General features: G+C 40.6%; 1 long non-coding RNA gene across 1 annotated transcript; it reads right to left on the minus strand.

Moving 5' to 3' along the window:
• Positions 1-7401: 7401 nt before the first annotated feature.
• Positions 7402-8748, minus strand: LOC122000174. The gene is made up of 4 exons (XR_006117001.1): positions 8374-8748; positions 8160-8269; positions 7869-8082; positions 7402-7467 (listed from the first exon to the last, which is right to left on the minus strand). It is a non-coding gene; the product is annotated as an uncharacterized LOC122000174 (long non-coding RNA).
• Positions 8749-11061: the final 2313 nt, after the last annotated feature.

Here is an 11061-nt window from a genome sequence, read left to right on the forward strand (position 1 = left end):
ACATTTTTTTAATTTAATTTTATCTTTAATATTAATTTTGATTTTAGTTTAAATTTAAGATTTAATTTAATTTAATTTTAATTTTAATTTTAATTTTAATTTAATTTTAATTTTAATTTAATTTTAATTTTAGTTTTAAGTTAATTTTTAATTTAATTTTAATTTAATTTTAAATCCTTAATCATCTCACCCAATTTATATTTTTAATCAGGGAATCCTATATTATTATGAGATAAATTAGGTTAAATTTTAGAGTTGAGTTTAATTTTTTGTCAGATTCAAGTTTATCTTTTGGTTCAATAAATAGGTATTTTTCGGATAAACTTCTAAGCTGTGGTGAGTCACTTGGACATCATTAGAGTAACCATGCCTTCGAAATTTTCCAAATAGTCCTATCCACTGAACTTAATATAAAACATTGGTCTAACCGGTTAGGATTCGTAAAGGGTAGCTTCAGTTAGTTCCACTAAGCTAAATGCACCAGGTCGAAGCTATATCTTCCTAAACATGCATAGATAGAGTTTCTCTAACCTACTATCATCCAAAACTTCATCAGTATTGTTTATCAAGTTAAACTTTTGTCCCTTTTAGACTAATCCTAATTATCCATCTTGGTAAGTTTATTGATTTTAGATGTGCCAACTAGTTTGAAGCCTTCCCCTGAATTATTGGACTAGGTTTTGGGTTTTGGATTTATGTCGATTTGCTTTATAGTTATAATGAACTTGGTTATAGTTTGAGTTTAGATTAATTTTATTTTTAGTTAATTTAGGTTTAGTTATAAACTTGGTTGACTTTAGCTTAGAGGGGTTAGTTTATGAGATTAAGGTTGACTTATTTGGTTTATGTTTTTTTAGATGTTGTATCTTATTTTTAGGTACGTAATATTGATTGATCCTACTTGCGTGGTTAGGAACGCTTTCGGAACCTAGGCTTTGGTTTGATTTTATGTTGGTTGACTAAAAATATAAACGTTTTGTTAGTTGAGCTGGACTTGTATCCGAGTTCAGACTTATTGTATACAACTCTTCGTGATCCAAGTATCATATCCAGATACTTAGATCTTGATGTAAATTTTTATAGTAGTTGTTTTAGTTCAAGTACTTCACTTTTCAATTTGGAATTATCCTCCTCAAGTTGTGTAACTTGAGTCAGAATTTCAAGTTGAATTGACTTAATTGTTGAGTTTGAATTTAGTTGTTCATTAAGTATTTTATTTTCTTTGGCTAGTTCATTTATTTGTTCTTCAGATACGGTCAATTTCTTATGTAAGCATGCAATAATTTTAAAGAAATTTTTTCTTAAGATAGATTGTACCTCATTGGAACCTTCAGAAATAAGTACGAACTCATGGCTCCATTCGGGTTCGGACCTATCTTCTGATTCACTCTCCAACTCTGGTCCATACGCCATCAGTGCGAGGTAGTTGGTGTGCCTTGGTTCATCGCCATCTGATTCCTCCGTGGACAATTCATCCCACGTTGATTTGAGGACCTTCTTTTTCTTGAGATTCGGGCAGTCAATCTTGCAATATCCCTTCTTATTGCATCCAAAGCACGTGACGTTGGTCTTGTTGTTGCTGTAATTTGAAGTGGAGTTGATTTTCTACAGGTCCTTTTTGGTGAAGTTCTTCTTTCTCCTGGTGAACACCTTTCTTACTAGGTTCACCAGGTATTCTTCATCATCTAAGTCTTGGTAAGACTCAACTTCAGGTTCTGGTTTAGTTCTAATTTTTTTTTTCTTTTGATGTTCCTACAATAAGAGAAATACCTTTCTCGAGTTTGGCATTAGTTTGTTCGTGTAGCTCTAATTCACAGAAAAGTTTATCTAATTTAAGTTTAGATAGATTCCTTGAGATTTTATAGGCATCCACAATGGATGCCCACAATGTATTTTGAGGGAAGGCATTAAGGGCATATCTTATCAGGTCCCAGTTCTCCATCTGATGGCCAATTGTATGGAGCCCTTTAAGGATGTCTTTTATCCTCGCGTGCAACTGACTAGAGGATTCTCCTTCCTGTATTTTGATATTAAATAATTTATTTAAAAGTAAGTCTCTTTTTGTTACATTTACGTCATTAGTCCCCTCGTGTAGTTCTATGAGCTTGTCCCATACTTCCTTTGTATTTTCATGTGGGCTAATACGGTTCAGTTCCTCCTTCATCAGTCTACATTAAATTGTGTTGAGGGCCTTGAAGTCAATCTGAGCCTTTTTCTTCATCTCCGGATTCTAATTTTTTGGATCCATTGGAATTCCAGTGTTGTGGTTGACTGACTCCTTGTATCCTTTGGTGATGCTGAACCATTGGTCGAAGTCGATCTTCAGGTAGACTTCCATCCGCTTCTTCCAGTATGAGAAATCATCTCTGTTGAATAGGAGGGGATGAATAGTGTTATATCCTTCGTTTTGAGCCATTTGTCACTAAAATAGAAAACTAGAGAAAGGTACCAAGACTTGGTCTTAGATTAGAAGAGTTTTAAGAAAATAAAATATATCGAGGAATTTGAGTGGTGTTGCACCAACTTCAAGTAAAAATCGAATGAAAAAGAGTTATTTAAAGAGGTAAACTTTTACTGATTCAAATAGAATGCGAAAAATTGAAATCTAAAGAAAATAAATCAATTCCCCCTAGATTGATTGGTGGTTGCACCAATTCATAGTAGAACCTGCTCGAATACCACTTGTTGGATCCAATCACATGTGAGAGGTGTGGTGAATCAAGTGGTTTTGAAAAATTTATCTTTTTCATTTTTAAAAACAAAGTGCACAACGGAAAAATAAGAAAGTGAAATATAAAAGCAAGTGAAAGAGCATGACTTCGATTTTACTTGGTTCGGAACCTTCGGTGACTCCTACTCCAAGACTCAGGCCCCACGGATCTATCGATGAGTAATCCACTAACATACCTATTTTGGCACCTCTAGAAGAGGGAATCTAGTATAAGAGAATTCCGAACAAGTCCAACACACTACACTTGTCCTTTTGTAGTAATTAAATGCATAAATGAAAAGATTACCAAACACTATTTTAATATGATCGGCTTGAGCTTGGTGTTTAGGTGGCTTCATAGTAGTAGACGAGTGTAGCAGCATTGCAGCAGAGTTGTAGTAGGAAGCCGGAGCATTTGGAAGTTCGATCAGAAGTGCAAATGTTCATATGAGTGTTGTCTTTGATGGCTTGGGCGAGCACCCCTTATATTGGGCATGGAAGGCACCTTCAAAGGCCTTGAAGGTGGATCCAATGTGACCACCCCTAGACTTAAACCTTTGCTTGCCCTCAAGCAAAACCCGCAATCTAGATTCATGTGGTTAGTTGGCATGTAATAATTCCTAATGAATCAATATAAACCTATCATATAGTTTCATTGATGAGCATGATACAAAAATTATTTGAGTGTGGCCTAAGTAGAAGTTCTCCGTGCTCAGTGTAATAAGTGGCCTAATTTTTTCAAGTATCAATCTCTAAGCCTAGTCAATTTTTCATTTAACCGTGTTCCTCATACTTCCCGTGATAAGTCTAGTCAATTTTTTTGGGATTGATTTTTACAAATGAGCTTACACGATTTGAGTTTATCCAATAACCAAAATGTAGTTGAGAAGTCACCATAGAAGCAAGAGTACTAGTCCGATTCTATGAATCATGACTATTTTCAAAAATATCTACTATCAAAGTCAAGCATAATGTGAAGAGATCCTAAAACTAGGACAACATTCAAATTCTTCTAGTAATTACAATGCTCACTTCATGCTACTATGGATAGCAAAACATAGATCAATAGACATACTAGCATACCAAATCACACAACATAAATATCTAGATGTAACGTGCTAGTATTTTGCATTAAGGAACAAACAATCATGATGCGATGAATGATGCAACTAGGAAAAATTTCTTATGCAAAAGAAATAAGCAAAAACTAAACTAAGCCAAATGCATCTAATGCATCCCCCCAGACTTAAACTTTTCATTGTCCCAATGAAAACTAAAATAATGTGGAGGAGATTAAAAGTAAGAGAAGTTACCAAATGATGCGTGCCCATGTCATTAACTTCTCCATCATGTAATTACACTCCCCCTAATCTTTGAGTCCTATAAAAGAAAATTGACAACAAAAATTAAGTAGAGGATACATTTTTATTATAAAAAAAATGAAACTAAAAAGAAACTAAAAAAATGAAAGCAAAATTGAACTTGAGTTGCCTTCCAAGAAGCGCTTGTTTAAGGTCATTAGTGATAGATCGGATGCGAGCGATAGAGGGGGGGTGAATATCGCTTTCTTTAAAACTTATCTTTTTCTTTTCAATCAGAATTGTGTAGCGGAAAATAAGAAAAGGGACAAAGTTGTTTACTTCGTTCAGAGTCTAGCTCGACTCCTACTCGAAGGCCCGCGATCCTTGACCGCTCCGATGGACAAAACACTATAGCCCTTCTTTCTGAAATCCTCGAAAAGAAGTGGATCGTACAGATACAAAGATGTAAGATAGTAACACTCCTACTATCTTACATGAAATTAAGTGTAGTACAGAATAAGATATACCGACAATAGTAGTTGTAAGTCGAAGCTCGGTCGGCACTATCAGACAAAGTGGCTTGCAGAGTTGATGAAGATTTGTAGCACGAGCAGCTTGTAGAAGAGCACTTGAGTCAATCAGAAGTTCTCTCTTCGCCTCAGACTTCGAGCCTCCTTTTATAGGTATACTGGACGTTCGGTCGACCGATCCTCCTATTCGGTCGACTGAACACGCTCCCTTCCTTCCTGGCTGGAGTCTGACGCTGGCTCAATATCTGCATTAATTGGTCTTTAATGGTTCGGTCGATCGATCCATCTTTTCGGTCGACCGAACAAGCTCTTTCCCTGTTCGTCGAAATCTGCCGAGATCTTTCTTTAATGAGGCTTTAATATTGATTAGATCGGTCGACCGATCCCTGGGTTCGGTCGACCGATCTGCTTCTTTTCCTTTACTGCTGATCGGTGTTGATGAACTGGCAGTGCTGAGTCATTAAGGTTTGGTCGACCGATCTTACTGTTCTGTCGACCGATCATGCTTTGACCAGACTCTGGTCTGATCTGTTCTGAATTGATAATTTCTTTAAGTTGACCTGATTCGGTCGACCGATCATCCCGTTTGGTCGACCGATCGGACAGAACTTGTAAAACAGTGTTAAGCAAAACATCTTGCAAAACAGAGATTAGCAAAGTAATATAAAATGCATGAGTAGTATGAAAGACAGTAGAACTGTCTTGATCTCAACTTGGAAACCTTCCCGGTTTCTTTAGTTGGATCAGCGACCTAAGGTTGTTCCCTTTGGGAACCCGACCTCACTGTCGCTCCTCCAATTTTTTACCTCAACCTACCTGCCAAACTTAGATCCTTCAGATCTAGTTTGGACTTTTCACTTAGCCTTGACCGGCTCCCCAGGACTTTTCTCTTGATCTTCGGTCCTCCAGACCTCTCGATCACATTGCCAAGCTTCTGGTCCCCTCGACCTACTTGGACTTGTACCTGAGTTCCATGATCTGCTAAGATTTCTCCTGCCTAGCCTCCAACTAGGTCTTTCATGGTTGAGTAAATATCCTGCATACTTAGTCAACTTGTTAGATCATAATAAGACTTAACTTGAACCTTTGACAACATCAAAACTTAGGTTTGATTCTGGTGCAACTTGCACCAACAAATAACTCGACCACCTCATTAAATTCATCAAAATCTCGCTCTTGGAGGGGTAAGATATTTCAACACCCTCCTACCAAGGGCTCTTATTGTCACGCCCCAGGTAGTCCCTGTCCGAAGAAATTTCGGCAGCATCTCCCCTGTACGGCGGACAATATGAAGCTCAGTATACATATATCTCCATACCTCGGCCACACACGGCCGGAACAATACAATACAATAAGAACACACCACGCAGTTTATATCAACATTCACATAACTCAACATATAATCAATCCACGCAGTATAAAAAGGAAAGACGATATAGAATCTCGAAGATATATGTAAACATCCTACTCCACTACATCGAAGAAAACCAAATCCACGAAGTAACGGAAATACAACCGCAGCGGAAAACAATAGTAGTAAACCCGAATGTTCAATGTCCACAATACAAACCCACAATACAAGTATATAAGATGCAAAAGCAAAATATAATCCGACAACGAAAATCCTCGCGATAATGGGGCTAGCGACTGGAATATCTCCCGACGGCCTCAACCTGAAAAATAGTAACAACGGGGTGAGTTCAAAGAACTCAGCAGGTAATCCAATAGATATGTACAGCAATATATAACTACCAGTAATATCCTAAGGTACAGTCCCCTAACTATAAGATCAATAGTACAGTTCTCTAACCATACAACCTACGGTACAGTTTCCTAACAGTATAACAGATATGCATAGCTGAAATAAACTGTAATAACCAGCAACAGGCATAAAGTACAGTCTATAGCAAGAAGAATAAGAAATGCATAACTGAAGTAAACTGTACTCACTGCGAGGCTTGGGCGATTGTTCGTGGACATACAGATAAAGATAGTCGGATCGAATAAGCATGTATCACTGATGATCGTCAATCGTACGCAATCACCCAGTCGTCGTCATCCAATACGCAACAATCACAATAAATGCAATATGTGTATGATGCCGTATACGACACGGTCACCCACGCTAGTCAGTCTCTGTGATGGCGAGGCCGAGTAGGTAGGTGTGACACCGCTCTGTCGTCACTACGATGGTGGCCGAGTGGGCGGGATCTTTGTCGAGTACACCTATCCTCCTACCTCAAACATAGTGAGGCAACTCCCGGTACACGATGACGGGAGGGATCTCACTGCTACCACGCTGCAATCACACTACCCACGGACCCGGAGCACTACTGAGCAGCCATACACACCCTGGTGCTGTGCCACTACCCACGCAGTGGTCGCGTTGTGTGCAGCCCCGAGTACCGACGAGCTCAGCAATAATGGGTCGTCGATCGCCCAAGACGCAATCATGCGGGATGGTGCGATGCTACTGTCATACCGAACATAGCCTCCTCCATATATGTGTGTGCCCAAAAGGTAAACGCATATATATAATCATGATATAAACAGCATAAACCCAAAGACATCACATATAACAATGATGTAAGTATCATGAATCCAAGAGCATGTATCACACATGTAAAGCAACTAATCCAGTAGAGTAGAGCACTATAGATATGCATCTCTATGAACATATATATACATGGCAAGAGGTAAATATCCAATCATGAAGTAAAGCAACTAACAGATGAAGCATGTGATAGGTATCAACTAGCTAAGACCAGGGAAGAAATAAATCTACCACCTATCACTAGTAACTATATATAAACTATACATATCATAAGACAGTATCAAAAGATAAGTCAAAGGGTACCCGCCTCAAATAGAAGGTACAATCCCAAATCCGAAGTCAACGTCGAGACGCCTGTCTCGAATCAGAATCCTGTGTCAAACAACATATATATTTTATTTAGCTAAATCCAAATGAATAGCTAAATAAAATCCCTAATACTAAATTAGGGCAAAACCCTAATCAACACAATAACACCTTACCTAGTTAAATCTAATGGTCAATTAGGGTTAGTTACCTAACCTCTAATCACCAATTAGATTAGAAATCTAAACTTAGATTAAATCCAATAGTTGACTAGGGTTAATTGTCTTAACCCTAATCATTCCATTAGTTTAATCTAAGTAAATAAATCTAATCACAATCAACAACTAGTAATCCAAAAAAAATACCTAATTCAACATGATCATAACCCTAGTTCATCCACACTAAGATCCATCATCTAAAACAAAGAACAAAACCTACACATCATATATCAATTATCTGTTTCTTACCTCAATCTCAGCTACTGGATGCTGGAATCAAGTAAGAACCTCACTGGAAATCAATCCCGTGACCTAAATCATTGATCCACAGCAGCCCAATGCTTCCTTTAATCAAGAACAAGGAACCTCCCAACCTACAGAACACCTCTATCACAGCAAAGAAGGAAACATCCAAGAACTGATCTGTGGATTACAGCAAGTAATTGGATCCGATCTCTCCCTCCTAGTTCAGAACCGAAAGATATCACCAAAACGAAGAATTCATCGAAATCCTTGAATCTACAGAATTCCCCATGTTACCTCAACTGATCATTTCCAGATGGATCACCTACTCCGCTCCGTGAACCAGCATACCAGGGATTCCCCTGACTCTCAATCAACAACAACAAGGAAGGGATCCAAGACCTGACCTGCGATCGCCAACAATTAGAGAGGAAACGAGCAAGAATTGGGAAAGAAGACTCGATCTAGGGCACAAATCAAAGAACAGACAAGAGGAAGGATCGTCACTTACCCTCAAAGCCCTAATTATCTCTTCACGCCGACGATCAAATCTGACTCGATTCCAGTGGCGTCGGCAGTCGGCGTGAGGGAGGAGAGGGAAGGCCTACCGATGGAAGACGATGCAAGATCTAGCTCTCACCGTGCCCTAGCCATCGATCGTCGACACTCGGCCACAGAAATCACCAAAGCAGCGACCCCTCGGTCGAATACAACTTGGATTCCGTCGAGCTCCGGTGACTTCCTCCTCAGGCAACACCGACAATCGTCGAAGGTGCTCCTCCGGTCTCGGCGCCAAGTCGTCCGCGAGAGAGAATCGATGGTGAGGAGAAGTGATCGGGGAAGAATGGTCGGGGATGAGGAGATCGGGTCGGGATATCGGCGTTGGGTTGGGGGAGGAAATAAGAAAAGAAAAAGGAAAAAGGAATTTATAATTAGAAACATTTCCTCATTTAATCGGGTATCCCAAACAGGCTTTATCCGCGCCCGAAATTGATCCCCTCAAAACCCTCCGTACGAGCTCCGAAAAATTCCCAGAAAATTTCTAAAAATTCCGGAAAAATCCTATAAGGCTATTTCCCAAATAACCTTATTTATTTAATTTTTTTTTTCCGAGATCTCACATCCTCCCCTACTAATAAAAATTTGGTCCCCAAATTTCGCTATAACCAACAGCAACCACTAGAATATAACCAACCAGTATAAATGCTGAACGAAACTCTAACCCACATACCTCAAGTAAAAAGATGAGGGTATCGAGCTCGGATCGTATCCTCCAGCTCCCATGTAGTCTCCTCGTCAAAATGATACTGCCATCCGACTTTAACCAGTCGGACAGTCTTGTTCCGCAGCTGACGCTCTCTATGGTCCAGAATCCGCACCGGAACCTCCTCGTAAGTAACATCAGGCTGAATAGGAACAGATATATCTGACAGAACATGTGCCGGATCGGATACGTATCTCCTCAGTGTAGATACATGGAATACATCATGAATGCCAGCTAGAGATGGTGGTAGCGCCAGACGGTAAGCTACTGCTCCAATCCTCTCCAAGATCTGGAATGGTCCAATATATCGAGGAGCTAGCTTACCTCGGAGACCAAATCTCTTCACCCCTTTCGTGGGTGAACTCTAAGGAATACATGATCACCAATGGAGAACTCCAGGGGTCTCCGTCTCTGATCAGCATAACTCTTCTGACGGTCCTGAGCCTCAGACATCCTCCGCCTAATAGTGCGAACTAACTCTGCATCCTGCAGAGCTCTCTGAGGTCCTATCAGCTGGGCCTCCCCAACCTCTTCCCAGAGGATGGGTGTCCGACAAGGCCTACCATACAACGCCTCAAACGGTGCCATCTGGATAGCCGAATGATAGCTGTTGTTGTAGGCGAACTCCACTAATGGCAGGTGGTCCTCCCAACTGCCTCCGAAGTCCATGACACAAGATCTCAGCAAGTCCTCCAATGTCTGAATAGTCCGCTCTGACTGCCCATCTGTCTGCGGATGGAATGCCGTACTGAAACGGAGCTGTGTGCTGCAGACTCTGCCAGAATCGGGACGTGAACCGTGGGTCTCTATCTGATATGATGCTCAAAGGAACACCATGTAATCTAATAATCTCACGACAGTATAACTCAGCTAATCGATCCAGAGAATCAGTCTTCCGGATCGCTAAAAAGTGTGTGGATTTGGTTAATCGGTCAACGATTACCCAAATCGCATCATGACCTCGTCGAGTCCTAGGCAAACCAACCACGAAGTCCATAGTAATGTGCTCCCACTTCCACTCGGGAATAGGGATCCTCTGAAGTAATCCAGCAGGTCTCTGGTGCTCAGCCTTCACCTGCTGACAAACAAGACATCTAGCTACAAAATCTGCGATGTCTTTCTTCATGCCATTCCACCAATAGGAACGTCTCAAATCGCGATACATACGAGTCCCACCTGGGTGGATAGCAAATCTAGAACGATGAGCCTCCTGAAGTAACTCCTCCATGACCGGGTGAGACTGAGGTACACATAATCTGCCTCGGAAATAAATACTACCCTCAGCATCTCGTGTAAACTCGGTCTGCTGTCCGGAAGCTATCTGGCTGCTAATGAACTGTAAATGCTGATCTCCGGCCTGGGCCTCTCGAATCCTCATCCTGATCGACGACTGAGCAACCATGGTAACAAGAATACCCTGCTCTGTCCGTCCCTGCTCTGTCCGTCCCTGCTCTGTCCTTTACTGCTGATCGGTGTTGATGAACTGGCAGTGCTGAGTCATTAAGGTTTGGTCGACCGATCTTACTGTTCTGTCGACCGATCATGCTTTGACCAGACTCTGGTCTGATCTGTTCTGAATTGATAATTTCTTTAAGTTGACCTGATTCGGTCGACCGATCATCCCGTTTGGTCGACCGATCGGACAGAACTTGTAAAACAGTGTTAAGCAAAACATCTTGCAAAACAGAGATTAGCAAAGTAATATAAAATGCATGAGTAGTATGAAAGACAGTAGAACTGTCTTGATCTCAACTTGGAAACCTTCCCGGTTTCTTTAGTTGGATCAGCGACCTAAGGTTGTTCCCTTTGGGAACCCGACCTCACTGTCGCTCCTCCAATTTTTTACCTCAACCTACCTGCCAAACTTAGATCCTTCAGATCTAGTTTGGACTTTTCACTTAGCCTTGACCGGCTCCCCAGGACTTTTCTCTTGAT

The sequence above is a fragment of the Zingiber officinale genome, chromosome 7A (assembly GCF_018446385.1).
Source record: "Zingiber officinale cultivar Zhangliang chromosome 7A, Zo_v1.1, whole genome shotgun sequence".
In the NCBI taxonomy this organism is placed as follows: Eukaryota; Viridiplantae; Streptophyta; class Magnoliopsida; order Zingiberales; family Zingiberaceae; genus Zingiber; species Zingiber officinale.